This window comes from Takifugu rubripes, chromosome 5 (genome assembly GCF_901000725.2).
Source record: "Takifugu rubripes chromosome 5, fTakRub1.2, whole genome shotgun sequence".
NCBI lineage: Eukaryota > Metazoa > Chordata > Actinopteri > Tetraodontiformes > Tetraodontidae > Takifugu > Takifugu rubripes.
In genome coordinates, this window is record NC_042289.1 from 8,438,557 (window position 1) to 8,453,104 (window position 14,548).

A 14,548-nucleotide genomic window follows, 5' to 3' on the forward strand; every position below is an offset into this window, starting at 1 on the left:
TTTGGGTGAACATTTAAATGAAATGAGTTTAAATGAAAGTTTAACATCAGGGATCAACAGATTGGTTAAAAACAAATGTTAATAGAACCTTTATGCCACTATTTATTACATTTATTATTGCATTTGTTACTATTTCCTTTTACACTGCACGTGTCTAATTTGAGTCGTTATTCCCGTTTTTCAGCATGGACCATGTCGAACTCCATGTACCGTCATGCCTTGCGCGCTACGTCAGCTGAGAGCAGCATGTGCTCAGCTGCCGCTGTCCAACTATGGCTCAGTGCGTCTCAGGCTGCGGATGGAGGCGCGTCGCTCTCAGCGAGGGACGCGGCTCCGGGGCTCCGGCGGAGGACACCGCAGCAGCGGACACCTGAGGAGGAGCTCCCGGAACCCGAATCGTACCGGAGATTATTCATGGACCAATGGATTAAACAAACCGTCGCTGCGTTTCTTTGTCCGCACTGAGGGTTCACCCGCAGCCGGGACGCACGTGGAGGATTTATTATCTTATTCCTGAGATTAATCCGGATGGTGGCTTCACCTTGAGCAGCTGGGAATCTGTCGGATTAACGGGCCGCTGCCGCCCTCCTGCTGCCGGACACGTTTGGCGGACAGAGGAAACGTCCCGACCGCCGTCACGGATGGCCGGGGCCGCGGCGAGACCACCTTATTTCGCTGTGGATTTTGACAGAGCAACAGGGATATTCTGGGATGTTCCTGTCAAGCTCGGCAGAGGAGCCGCGTTTTGGAGCGTGACATCTCCTCCAGCAGGTACTCCACTGAAACATGATGATCCGCAGGGGCACTGCCCATTGTTTTGGTTTGGGGGGGTTGAAGCGAGGATTCCACCGAAAACATAAATAAAGCGGTGTGACAATGGCTGTTTTGTCCAAAGGTCCCGTCATTATCTCCCTACACGCCCTTTTGGCCTACATCTCCAAATTGCTGGATCTCACAGGTGGTGCTCGAAGGTGGGCGTGCGCGTCATGTTGAGGTTCACCTGGGAGAACCACTCACAGGGCCCCCCCACCCCCCCCTCCTTTATTTAGTGCTCCCACTCAATCATCCAGTCATCAGAACCAGTGGTCCACCTGCTCTGCCGAGATGTCCCCCCCCACAGGTTAAGGGTCGTCACCGTTTGTGGGTTCTCGTTAACCAGGGCCCTATTGGGTCATAGAGGACAGAACCCCGCTATCTGTGAGCATACAGTGCAGCGAAGGGCCCGAGCACCCACCCACGCACCCCCCTCCACTAAAAAAAGAGAGAGAATCTTCTCCAAACAAGACCCCCTTTCTCCCCTGAAGAGGGACCCTCTGTCTAATGCCAAGTGACTCTCATGGCCGGCATTGACGGTGGGACACTCGCTTCACAAAAGGAGCTGAAGTGTCAAATAAACTCGGTCAGAGCCCCCGACGCACAAGAATTCCTTTATCTGGCATCCTGGGAGGGAGACAAAGGCCGACTTTGTGTCAGCGACGGGCCTTGACGAAACACTGCGGCGTTTCTGCTCCTCTCCACGTCTTCCTCCTCCTCCTATTGTCGTTTGAATGGCGGAGCGGGAACCCCCCCCCCCTCCCTTCCTGAGCCCAGCTAGCTGCGCGTCGGCCCACCGCCGGGTTTATCGGGGTCGGCTCCCGTGGCATCAAAGCGGCGTCGCCGACGCGCCCGTGTTTACATCTGCAGCCGGGAACGCCGAGGCGGCCCTTGGCGTTCTCACGGGGATGAGCGTGCCGGCTCAGCCGTCACCTGATATTCTTGCGGTGAACCGCGGCGCAGATGCAAACACGGCGGCCTCCAACCCGCCCGACAACCCCGTGTTTACATTTCAACGCCGAGCGGCTGGAATAATGACGCTGGTTCCTCTCAGCTCGGGATGCTAACGGGGGGCAAACGAGAGCCAAAGAGCTGCGTTTACGGCCCTGATGAGTTAAGGTCAGGTGACCTGTCCCATAGCAGACATGTGGATCAGGTCAACCCCCCCACCCCCCACCAGCAGGCTAATCCAGGCCTGCCACAGAGGCAGGGTCCACAGCGCCGGGGTTTAGGTAAACAGATCAAGTTGCTGCGGTGGAGCGCGTTAATGGTGTGTTTATGAGCTTAACCCCAGTGGTGATTAATCACGTCTAAACTCCGTTCTCTAAAGGGTGCGAGACGTGTGTGGCTTTGATGCTGGGCGCAGGTGACGGCGGCGGCCGACCTGCTGCTGACCCAGGTCTCTGCTGAGGGGACAGCATTCTGACCGCCGACCAGAACCAGCTGGGTCCGCGAGCCTCATGAGAAACCTCGCGTCCCCCCGACCGCGTGGAGCGCCATTTGTACGGCGTGTGTGTTTAGAATGAGCTCTAAAGTTTGTCTGAACAGGAGAACTGTCATTTATTAGTAGTGCAGGAACAATGGGGAGCTTGTCTACGGGGGCGGTGGGGACCAGAGGGGGGCCAGAGGGGGCCGGTGGAGCCAGGGGAGGGTGGCCTGAGATTGGGCAGCAGCCTCTGACCAAGAACAAGCCCCTGTCTGATGGAGAGAACTGCTGACCCTTCCTGAGTAAAATGGCACCTTTGTTTCGAGGTGTATGTGTTTGTGCTGATGTGTTTGTGTGTGTGTTGGGGGGGGGGGGGGGGGGGGGGGGGGGGTGAAGCAGGGGGCTTTGAAAAGCTGCTTGAAAGTGTGTGTTTCAATAAAGGCTTTTGGGTAGCTTATTGGAATCCTGCAGCTTTATATGATTTTTTTGTGTGATTTAATGTTCTCCTCAGCTGTCACAGAGCAGCAGGCTAACACGCCACGCCGACCCGTCCCCACAGCCTCCCTGTCCAGGTCTCCGTGGGTCTCGTCCTCACGGTTGTCCCCGGGACAGTTTTTTTTTTTTCCTGAGGAGGCGCAGCGGAGAAGGAAATGCTGCTGGTGTTATGGCAGCAGAATGCTGATTTCCTATAAGGAAACCACAGCTTAAAGTGTGTGTGTGTGTGTGTGTCGGGCTTAGGGTTAACGGAAGGTGTTTTCCCCCATTTGGGAGGCAGAGCCAGTTGGTCTGCCAGTGTCCCTGGTTCTTGTGCCTAAAGGTGAATAAAGCTGCAGTGTGGAGTCACTCACTCGTCCTTGAGCTCCCTCTCACGCTCATGCAGACCTGCAGAGGTGAATATGGGATGCTGACATGGGGCTGCAGCCCCCTCTCGCTCTGGACCCCCCCGGGGGTGTGAATGGAGACACCTTCAGGTGCTTTTTCTCAAACTGCCCTCACACATTCTCTCCTTTAGGAGGGATTTTTTCTCCTCCCTTTGTCCCATCCCAGCAAAGCTTCCACCACATTAAGTCCTCACTTTGCTGGCTGAGCCCTGCCAATGGCGAGTCACACCTACACGAGAACGCCATCCTAATTTAGCATTTTCCTTTCTCCCCACAACAAGACACTCTCTCGCTTCTCCTCCCCCCCAAGTTGGCAGCATAAAGGAGACATTTTCAGTGTGAAGAGGAGCGTGAAATTTCCTGCGTGACCTCCCGGGGACACGGCAGACCACCAAGCTCCTTGAAAGACTGTGTGTGTGTGTGTGTGTGTGTGTGTGTGTGTGTGTGTGTGTGTGTGTGTGTGCGCATTCCTTCTTTGCTTGTATTGAGGATGCTTGTAATGTTAAGAGATTTAATGCATTAAGGTTGTAATTTGCTCTTATAAAAGGCGGATTTCTGACACGTGAAAGTGCAGCTGGACACAGTTGTGTGCACACGAACCTCCAGATATGGGGACAGAAGACATGAGGACACTGCTGTTATCTAGATGGACTGGAGGCTGTCAGGCTTGTCAAACAGCATTATCATTCTACTGAAATAAGAATAGAATAGAGTGATACTGCCTATTGGATTTTTTTGTCCACATTCTAAAATGATTCAGACCTTAATACAAATATGCAGACGATGAGAACTTTTTTGTTTTTCAAGATGAAAAAGAACGTGTCAAAAATACAGAAAGTGCTCACGTCAGTGCTCACGTCTCGTGGTTTTGTTAGACTGTGCTGCCCTCTTGCGGACATTGTGGCTTATGACAACATAATTTATCTGGCTGCAGTTCCACTGATGACCACAACACAGCTGTAGCGCTAATGTAACGTCCGCGATCTTATTGTTTCTCTTTTTCTTATGATTATATATATTATCTTTGATAGTTTTACAGTGATTACACGTGTAAATATTGCAAAGTGCACGTTACCTTTTCCTAACTAAACCTTTACTTGTGTATGTCTATATAAATCAGTTTATCATTATCATAAGGATCATTATTACAAAATCACAATGTAAAATGTTTTTGCTTATTAATAAGAAACGAAATCTAAAATCCAAACTAGAATTCAACCGCAATTCTAATAATATTTTAAATTAGAGAAGTGTTTTTTACATTTTTAAATGATAAAGGTTTGGCTTTATTGACGCATTGAAGTTAAGGGATAGTAGTCAAAGTCACGTTGTTTAAGTGTTCCATATGAATGTACAGGCAAATGCAATTATATTGGAAATAATTACATGCGTTCACTACGTTGACAAATGTACAGACAAACCAATTTATAATTTATAGCTCCTTGTTTTAGTCATGTAAACCCACTATTGTAATTTGGTTTACGGTGGAGCGTAAAGGGGACTGCACGTCTTTGAGCCGCAGCTAGAGAGAAGAGTTCCTCCACTGTATTAATGAGGCTCCAGGCTGATGTTGTATCATCTATAGAGCTCGAAACATCGTAGGATGAGGATGGGATGAATAAATAAGTGGAAATGTTGTCGTCATTTATACACGTTTTTATAAATCTCTACAGTTTTGCTTTTTCCCGTCAGAAAGATGCTGCAGGTCCTAATGTTGTCCGCTAGATGTCAGTGTTTCTCCACAGTTACTCCAGGAAGTGACTGTCGATCCACTGCCATGAAATCTGAGAATGAAGAATTAAAAAAAAATAAAATAAAGATTTCTATCTTGCGTGACGTATTGGATTTCATATTTAGTTTTTATTTCCCTCCTAATCACAATGTGTCACTGTGGAATCTTGGACTTCTTTTTATGTCTTCATTATACAATGAGGGCAGTTCCCCCAATTAACCTTTGAATTAACTTAATCTTAATCTTAATCTTAATCAAATTTAATCTTAATAAAAAAAAATCCCATTAGAGTGGTCAAGTGAGGTTTTAAGTGCATAACTCCAACCTCACTTTTCATAAATTTGTAAGATTTACTTAGCTAAAAAACAAAACAAAAATCCTTTTAAACTAAAACAAATAAAAAAATTTCAGGATTTTGCTTGAGAAGCTGATGCAAACAGGATAATAATGTTCCTGAAAATGGACAAAAACAGCTTAAACACACAAGTTCACTAGTTGTATCGCTGTAAGTGAATACATCGCCGTCACTGATTTAAATGTTCTTTTTAATCATCTGGTCGGAGTTGAATTTCCTGTAGCAAGTCCAAAGTGCGTTGCTGCTTCATGCGCGTCTCCCTTCGCCCTATAAACCGAGCTCCGGCTCATCAGCTCCGGGTTCGCCCACTAGATGGCACTGTGGGATCATAAAGGGGCCTGCCTCGGTTTAGGGGAAAACAAACTTCCCCTGTGATCTGTGGTGTAATGGACGCAGATTGGTGTTATTATCTTCTTATTGCCCCTCATTGTGGCTCATCTGTCTTTGAAGATCAAAGCAGCTGTGTCCGCCTGATTGTTCCGACACTGATAAACCCCGGTGAACTTCAATAAATCTAACTGTCCTCTCTGTACATCTGCCGCTGCTCCGAGCCGCCTGATTGGCTGGAATGCTGCGGAATCAGCAGAGTTATTATGTGTCTTTTGCTCAGAGGTTAGAGGGCACAGGTCGGGCCTGTAGCTGTAGTTGTTATAGTTACACCGCAAGCTTCATTGTCAAAGTTTTAATTTTTTTGAAGCGTGTCTCTTTCCTCTTTGTGCCACAGCACATTGTTGAGTGTTGACGAGTCGCACTTGAGAGTATGCTGCTATTCAGGTTCCTGTCAGGTGGGGATTATAGGAAACCGGGTCATGGGAGGAAAGGTGCTGCAAAAAGTGAATTTCTAATCTGCCTTTTGTTGGTTTTATCTGTATAAACCACGCGTTGCACACCTTTTAGTCGCTTTCGCCACTTTTCACACGTGCACGTGTGGCAGATGTCGCCTTTAGCACGTCGACACGGCTGATTTGAGCTCCTAATGCGGCCACACCTGCGAGTGTGTCGCAGCTCCCACTTGTTTTTTTTCACATCGCTGTTGTAATTCCTTGGTTAGCATGATAGCTCTCATGCTAGTGCGGGTGCTGTTAACCGGTAACAGGAGTCACCGGTTGCGACACAGCTCCCTACAGCTTATCTCCCTCTCCCATCTCTGAAAAAAAAATCGATCTTCTAAATCCTTCAGCAGCTTTTTATAACCACCGCGGGCGAGCTCAGACCCAAACCTGATCAGACTTGTCGGCAGGAGGCAGGTGGCTCCGCCAGGAGCTGGAGGAGAGATTTTTTTCTCCTGCCGCTGTTGTTTGTCACAAAGGTGATGCAGCGGAGGTTTGGGAGGGCGAGCGAGGAGGAAGTCTGGCTCCCTCACAGACGTGTAAACCTTTGTCGACTGTTGAGGTTAATCATTGACGCCGGATTCTTCTGCACTTTGCAGGAGAGCAAAGAGGAAAACATTTGCTGCACGTGCTTTAAACGCACGGCAGGACCTGTGAGGACAGGACACCCGTGAGGTGTTCCGGTTCCGTTCTTCTCATAGAACTCGGAACGATGCAGAAATCGGAGTTTGTAGGTTGACGGAGCCCTGCGGCACGTGTCTGAGGCGTGACGGCACTTCCTGGTTCCTGTGATCGACCTGCTGTTCCTGGATCAGATCGATCTGCTCTGGGACACCGCGGATGTAGAGCCGAAGGACGCCCTCATCCAGGTTCCCAGGAGAGCGTCCGCCAGGGACACGCCCAGATGTTAGCGGGGGGGCGGCACTGAGCCAAGCGTGACCTTTATTTTCTGAGCAGAAACACAAAAACACCTGCAGCAAACACACGTGTAGGACATCCGGACTCCAGAACAGGTGCTGGGTCTGGGAAGTTATGGAAAACCTCTTTAGCCTGGGCACGACCAGGCAGCGCGGCCCCCGCTGGCCGAGGCCGCTCGCGCGTTGGGCCGTGATGGCGTAATGCTGGGTCCGGATGCCGGGCCAACCGAGCCTGGGATTTATGAGCAGCACCACTTGAGACGGGTAAAGAGCGTTGGCGGTGACCTGCTGGCATTAGTGACCTGATATCACACAAATAAAACAAATAAAAGGTGTTGGGAGTCGCTCTCCTGACGCACCGGTTCGCCCCCGCCTCCCGCGGGCACGCTGACCGCTTTCCTAGTCTGGGAGTCTGCTCCGACAGTAATCCAGATAACGTCCGGGCCTCCTCCCGCCGGTGTCTGACGTACAGTCAAGTGATGACATTTCGCCCAGTCGTAAAGGAGCTGCGGGGGCCATAAACCCGCCGCGCGCCGTCTGGGTCCCTGCGGCCATTAAGCTGTAAAGCCGCACTGTAAAACTGGAGATCGAGCCGATACGGCCGAGGCAAAGATGAAGGGAGCTGGCGCGGTCATAGTGTCTTTTCATGGTTTATGCCGAGCGTACGGAACAATGCTTCGCATTCCTCGACCTCACCCCCTCACTATGCTTTTACCGCCCCCAGGAGGCGGAAGTGTGCCGCCGGCGTGTTGGTGGCGCGGTCTGATGTCACATTTGGATGGGCTAGCTTGTCGCTTTAGCGTGCCGTTGCTTTTAAAATGCTAGCTGCTGTAGGTGGGCCGTCCACACGGCCTCGTCCAACTTCTCCCTCTTTTGTCCCTCCTCTATCTGTCTTTCCATACGGGTGTCCCAGACCCAGACGTGTCCATAAATAAACGGGGGTTCCCTCCCCTCGGCCAGACCCGAGCCGTGTTTACGTTCAGGGCCCGAGCTGTGGGGGCCATCTGGTAGCAGCTCGTCAGGATCAGGTGGGATCAAGATGTGCCACCGTCCGCAGGCGTGCGCTGGTTCATGCTCAGAGGACATCTGCCTTTTCTAGCTTTGACCGAGCGTCTTATTCTGGAAGTTTACATGCCTTTATTTTGGTAACTCCTTCAGGATTCAAATCAGTCCGATCGGGATGGCATCGACTCTCACTTCCTGCTTGTGTGTGCGACGAGAGTGAAGGATTTGGGGGGTTTATTTACATAAGACGGCCGTGTTCTCCTGGTCTTCGTCTCGTTTTGGTCCTGAAGCCAGCCTATTAAATCTAATGAACACTTATTACGCTGAGTTTGGCTGCTGAGCTCCTCAAACGTCCCCTCGGTGCCTGTTTGTTTTACTTGTACCTGATTATTCAAACAGCAGTGAAACATGTGACCCGGCCTTTAAAAAAAAAAAAAAAAAAAATCTCCTTACAGGTTGTCTCGGGAACAGATTTAAGGCCGGGGACTGAACGAGGCGTTTCTTTTTGTTTTTGGACTGAGCGACTTGGTGACCTTTTGAACCCGTTGGCCCTGTTTGCCAGCTGCTGCTCCTAATGATGCCTTTATGGTGCTTTCACCACCTGGATTTAGCTGCCTGATGGCTTAATAATTGTTTGCTGTTCACCAGGTGTAGGGCTGTAGCAACTTTAGGTGTATACAGCGTGCGTGCGTGCGTGCGTGCGCGTCTATACGCCGTGGCGGCGAGGTGAGTGACACACGGAAGCGTTCGTGGTCCCCGATCAGGCCGAACAGCTCGGGTATTGTCGAGGGGAGGAAAGAGGCCTTTTCTTCTGTCTCCTCTCTTGACACTCGTGGTTTTTAATACGATACGTGCGCGCGGGAAGCGTGGTCAAATAAACAGTGTGTAGAGTTTCCCCCGTGTCTGTACCAATCCATCAGAAAAGAAAAAAAAGAAAGCTGGAGCTCAGCTTTCAGCCCCTGGCTCGACCCCTCATCCCGTCCTGTAGGCCTCACCACCAGAACCGCCCGTCTATTTTCACCCATTTCGATCCAATTGTCCAGTTTTAGGGAGCAAATTCTTTGAGCTCTGATATCCAGAACCACCACCGATACCTAAGAGACGGCAGATTTGAGCCAGATTTGATCCTCGCCGATCTGGTCCTGTAGACGTGAATAACGACCGACCGATCCGGATCCACCGCGCCACTGAAAAGCTCGTCTTACTTTTGGGGCCGGTTTATTCCTCACCAGGATTTGAGCTGGAAGCAGACAAATAGACATTTATCTGGAAGAATGACCCGGTTGTGATGGAAAGCCACGCGCCAACCTTCAGGATCAACAACGTATAAACACACAAACCTGTGCAGAGGGAGCGAGAGGCCCAAAACCAGAGGCAGGTTCTGTTTTCCCCACTTTCCTCGGCGCCTCAGAGAAGGACTCATAACAGGCCTTCTCAGCGAAACCCTATATTGTAAAAAAAAAAAACCCACCCAAACCCAGGCGGTGTTTCGCTGGCTGCTGCGTTTAGGTCAAGGCGGCACTCTCGTGTTGCATTTCACGCTAAACGACGCTATCGCTATGGAAATCAAATATAGAGCACGAGGCACGGCGCCGATAACTCCTGCCCCGTTTTAAAGGCTTTAGCATCCGCCTGCATCACTGTCAGTGGCACAGCTGGAGCTCTGTCACTGTGTGTGCGTGTGTGTGTGTGCGCGTTATGCAGTACAGCCGAGTCACAGTAAGCTAACTTTTCCTGCTCTCGTTATTTGTCAGTCAAAAAAAAAAAAAAAACTCCGTAAAAAGAAGGGATTAGATGCCTGCGTGGACGGGCCCCCGGGCCGCTCTTCAGAGGAACATGAAGAGGTCCAGATATTTGAGTCCAGCATTGTTCGGCAGGCTGATGGAAAGAGTTTGAGCTCTTAACTGGAGCTACCGGTGGAGGAAAAAGTGAGTCTTCACTACAGGGGCCTTCCTCTCATCCCGCCCGGAGAGAGGGTCCTTGATAGCCCACGTTTTTCTTGGATGCCAAACAAAGTCTCAAGTCCCTCTGAAGATCTATTTTTAATCCCAAAACAGAGGACAGGAAGTAAACATTTGGTGTTCTGCCACCTCCTTCACCAGCCATTCACTTCCTCTTTTTGTTTTTACTCCCCCCCAACCCCCACCACTCACCACCCCTCCACCATGGAAAGCAGGAGATCACGGGACGCAGGCACAGCTTTAGTTCCTGTGACCATGGTAGAAAACATGTCTGTCATGGTTTGATGTGAACTTTCGGTGTGTTTGAGTGGTTGCAGGAGATAAACTGCGCTCAGGAGGTGGCGCTCATGGCGACAGAAGATGGTGATTAAAAGTAGAATTAGACACTAGCTGCTGTTAGCTAGTACCTGCTGAAAACAGAAGAAACTCATCAGTGGAATCAATTAGCCCGTTTACGTGGCCGTAAAAATCCAACCGTTATCGGATTTCAGGCGAAGAACCAACGTGGTGGGTGCGGCAGTGGAAAGATGCCGAAGGGCCACTTCTGGCTCCTCACCTCTCGACTCTGAAGTCACTACGTACATACAGTTTGGACTCCGAAGGAAATCTGCTAAACCGACTGAAACACGTGAACAAGGGTTTTGTAAAAGACGCATGTAAATGTGTCAAAAGCGTGATTATTACCATTTTCTGATTACTCAGTTATTGGACTTTTTGGGCCCAGATGGACGAGTTTAATGTTTCTTACCTTAGAACGTTTCTGTTTACATCTGCATTAAGGCGTTTACATCAAAAACTACTTCGCATGAGGGGAGAAACTATTTTTGCAACAGTTGTAAAAAAGTTTTTTACACCTTTTCTGTAAGAGCTCGAGTGTAACAGAAAAATCCCCTCCTCCTCAAGACGAGCTTTACATCCCAAAATTGGACACTTTTGTCATCTTTCTGACATTTCTGACCGTGGCGCTCGTGACCTTTGCCTTGAATACAGAAACAATGGCTCCGCAACATCGTGCGCAGGAAAGGCACATACGCGACTCATGATCTGCTTACCGAGATTAAGCACAAATGTCCTGGCTTATGATGCAGCAATGCGATTGGTGATTAAGAAGCAGAAGAATTATGGTTTTAAAGCTGGAAGCCAGACCAGTTTAACTCGTTACATTCAGCGTTCAGCTCTCAGAGTTTAATTCGAAAGGTTGTTTCACTCCCATATGGAGGAAATAGGAGTTTGTGTTCAATGATATCATGTTTTTGAAGCGTTTCCTCAACCCTCAAAGCCATTTTCGCTGTCTCTGGGTTTGTCTTCTCTCACGTCTCCCAGACTTCATGCCTAAGTTTCCAGCACAAGTGCGTTTAATCCGCGTTGAGTGGCAGCGTGATTCTGCTGTGAAACTTCAGGATTCGGCCTGGGTGAGCGCCAAGATTTCTGTGTACAAAACACAAAAGAGATATGCTTTCGAAAAGACTTCACGCTGCGCCGCTGGGAGAGCGGAGAAGAGGTGAGGGAAGGGGGGTAATTACCACATTAAGGGGAAGGAATTCAAAATAAATTTAATCTCTCTGCCCCCCTCCACCCCCCTTGGCAGGGTTTACAGTGAGCATGCTCCGTCTTGTCGGGAGACACAAGGAGAGCACAGAGAGAGTGAAATGGAGAGGGTAAGAACGAGGGCGAGGCCCGACGAAGGTAACTGATTGGCCTCCAACCAGGCTGAACTTGTATGGGAAGGTTCACCAGGAAGGGGCAGTTTTATCTGTGCCGGACCATGTTGGCTGGAATGTTGAGGTGTCAGTGTTCCCACAGTGCCTCGCTTTGTGGTTGATCGAGCATCATCAACTACAGGAGCATTTATTGCCCTAAACAAACAGCTCCACCAGCTAATTGCTGTTGGCTAGTGAGCGTTGACTCAAGGGAAGTAAGGAAAAGTCTTTGGAGAGTGGACATCCTTAAAATCACCCTCTAAGAGAGCTAACAGAAGGCTTTTTTGAGCAAAAACTCACCCATGATGTGTCCTTTGGTCCAATGTTTTTCCTCTCATCATGGTTCTTGCTGATTGGGCATTTGTTACATGAAATGACTCCAGGTGAGCGGAGCATCCAAAGCCACGGTGTGGCTGTGTCAGCTTCGGAGCTGGGTGAAAAACCCACTGGATTCTGCTGTGTATCCCAGTGCGGTTTGGGCTTTCACTGGGACATATGGTGTGGTGTATTTTTATAATGTAATCATTCCTCCTGCTGCAACAACACCATTAAAAAGTTCTGCATGCTGGGGGAAGAATTCAGTTGAGAGGCCTGCCGATCCAGACACGGAGGATCATAAACAATGGAGCTGGGGCCTTGGCAACACGTACAACAGCACAGCGCCGCCCCACGCTAATAGTTCTGAGGGTACTGCCACGCTTCATGAAAGAAAATAGCATGTCCCCCACACCACTGTCTGGACCAGAGCACCAAGATTCTGTCCGCCGTGAGGAGCAAAACAGAAGCAGAAAATAGTTGCGGTAGCACATCAGGGAAGAGGAGATGAGTTTTACCAGGAGAAAACATAAATACAGGGAAGAACTCATGATTTTCTAAGGGGAAAACAGGTCTTTGAAGCCTGAAAGAGGAGAAGCTAAGCAATGGTAATTCAAGATATCCACAAAAACGGGGGCAAGGAAGAAAAATGCCGAGTCCCTTCCCTCTGTTGGGGACATTGACTAGTATTGGCACGGTCGGAATATCCTAAAGTGCATTCTGAAAGTAGAAACACTTGGAGAACATGTTGCTTTGTGGTATCATTCAGCAGCAGTTTTCTTATTTTTAGCATTTGACTTGAGTTCTAAACTTCCTCTGCAGATCTCTGGAACCTGTCAGTACCTTTGGACCTGGTTCCAGACTGTCAGGTGTTGAGATATCTCTCAGACATGTGGGTGCTTCTGAGTGGTTTCTTCACGTTAACTAGCCAAATGTGCTCATCACAGTTGAGTCATAACTCGCTTCTAAGGAGGACTGGGAAGGTCAGCTGGAGTTCTTTCCTCGACAAGCAGTTGAAGTGACTCAGGTAGTGCAGATAATTTGCACAAGCCACCTGTAATTATGGCCTCTCCCTGCACACACCACCCCACCCCCCACCACCACCACCACCCCAGCCTTTGGTTATGCTTTCTTCCTGCAGTCTTCTGATGAAATCTCTGTAGTTTGCGGTTCAAATTCAGGTCAATGCTCCTCATAATGCTCTTAGGATTCATTTCTGGTGTTTCTTCTCCCAACAAAAAAAAAATCATATACTTCCTGAAGAGGTGTCACCTTATCCATCCCTCTGGCGCGAGAGCATTGGCAGCATTACTGAATGGGATTAGCTTTACTCCCCACCCTCCAGCGGTCATTGGGGAAACTCCAGCCTTTTTGGTGCTGACAGGCTGATTCAGTGTGGTGCGCTGCCCCGTGCGCGAACACGCTATTCCCTGGGCTGTGGGGTGAACACTGCGCTCAGTGTTGATGGGCACGATGGGTACTCAGATCACCTTTCCAGCAGAAGCAGGAAGTGAGAATTGGCGGGTTCCTCTTACCAGGCCCCTTCTTTCCTCCCAGCCCTACAAGGAGCCAAATTCAAAACACGTGTGCTTTCACCCCGTGGACGTCCTCGTACAGCCGGTCTGACTGGCTGGTTGGCCAGTGTTGCAGAGGGCTGAATGGCGTGATCAGAGGAAACATTCGACCCTTCCCTCTTAACATTGCTATTTGAGTCCCTCCTGTGTGCAGCTCCGCTGGGGTCTCTGGGGGGGAAGCAGTAAGTGATTCCTCTCCGTCTGGTCTCTAAAGACGCAACCTCCTACCCCTCCTCAGAGTTTTCATTCAAGGTTAGGCCCAGGATGGATGTGATTGAGGAAGTACAGTAGTCCGTCCCTTGGGCCAAAGGTTGTTTCCTGATACTCAAGCTGCCACCGGTTAACTAGGAGCAGATTAAGAAAAATGGCCTGAACCGATTGTGACAATGGAGGAATTACTCACTGATAATTACACGCAATCAAGAATAACGTTTGTTTATAGATTCTGCTTGTTGTAAAGTAAGACCCGATTTACTGGGATGCGGTTTAGCTGCTGCGAAACAACGGAAGATTGCAGTCACTGCTTAGCATGTCCTAGCATGACTAAACGCTTAAGATGGGGCATTCGTGTTGATAGAAAGCGACAGTGTATGGGCCAGATTAGGTGAAATGTCTCTGTTCTCAATCCTTCTCCTTTAAATGACTATTTACACAAAACAAGGAATGATGAAGGGATAATCTGTTAAAAACATGGCAGTTTTCTTCTCTTAGCCTCGTTTTGCAACATTTTAGGCTATTCAATCAATTGAACTTAGTCTATATGTGAGGTTCCACAATGTTTCTGTCATCTTCTCTAGTTTAACTTATTGCACGGACACCTGATGGTTGCCATTTCCAAGGGGGGATTGAGGGATGGGGGAGTGGCATATCTGCCAATTTTAATGACTAATTGTATAAGGATTAGCTTCTTAGACAAGGCCTCTTTCATTCTCACACCAATTGTAGCAGAGTGACTCTGCACAGGGGTAAAAAAGCAGGGGGATGTTGTTGAGAAGGTTGCGGTGGTGGTGTTGGAGAACAGCTGGCATTACTGTACCTG

The 14,548-nt window shown here is 49.2% G+C and overlaps 1 long non-coding RNA gene across 1 annotated transcript in view; it reads left to right on the forward strand.

The window, feature by feature from the left end:
• The first annotated feature begins 256 nt into the window (after positions 1-256).
• The window catches only part of LOC105416452 (uncharacterized), a 33,070-nt gene continuing 18,778 nt past the window's right edge, over positions 257-14,548 (forward strand). Inside the window, exon 1 of the long non-coding RNA XR_964555.2 lies at positions 257-771. This is a non-coding gene — a long non-coding RNA (uncharacterized lncRNA). The remainder of the gene's footprint in view (positions 772-14,548) is intronic.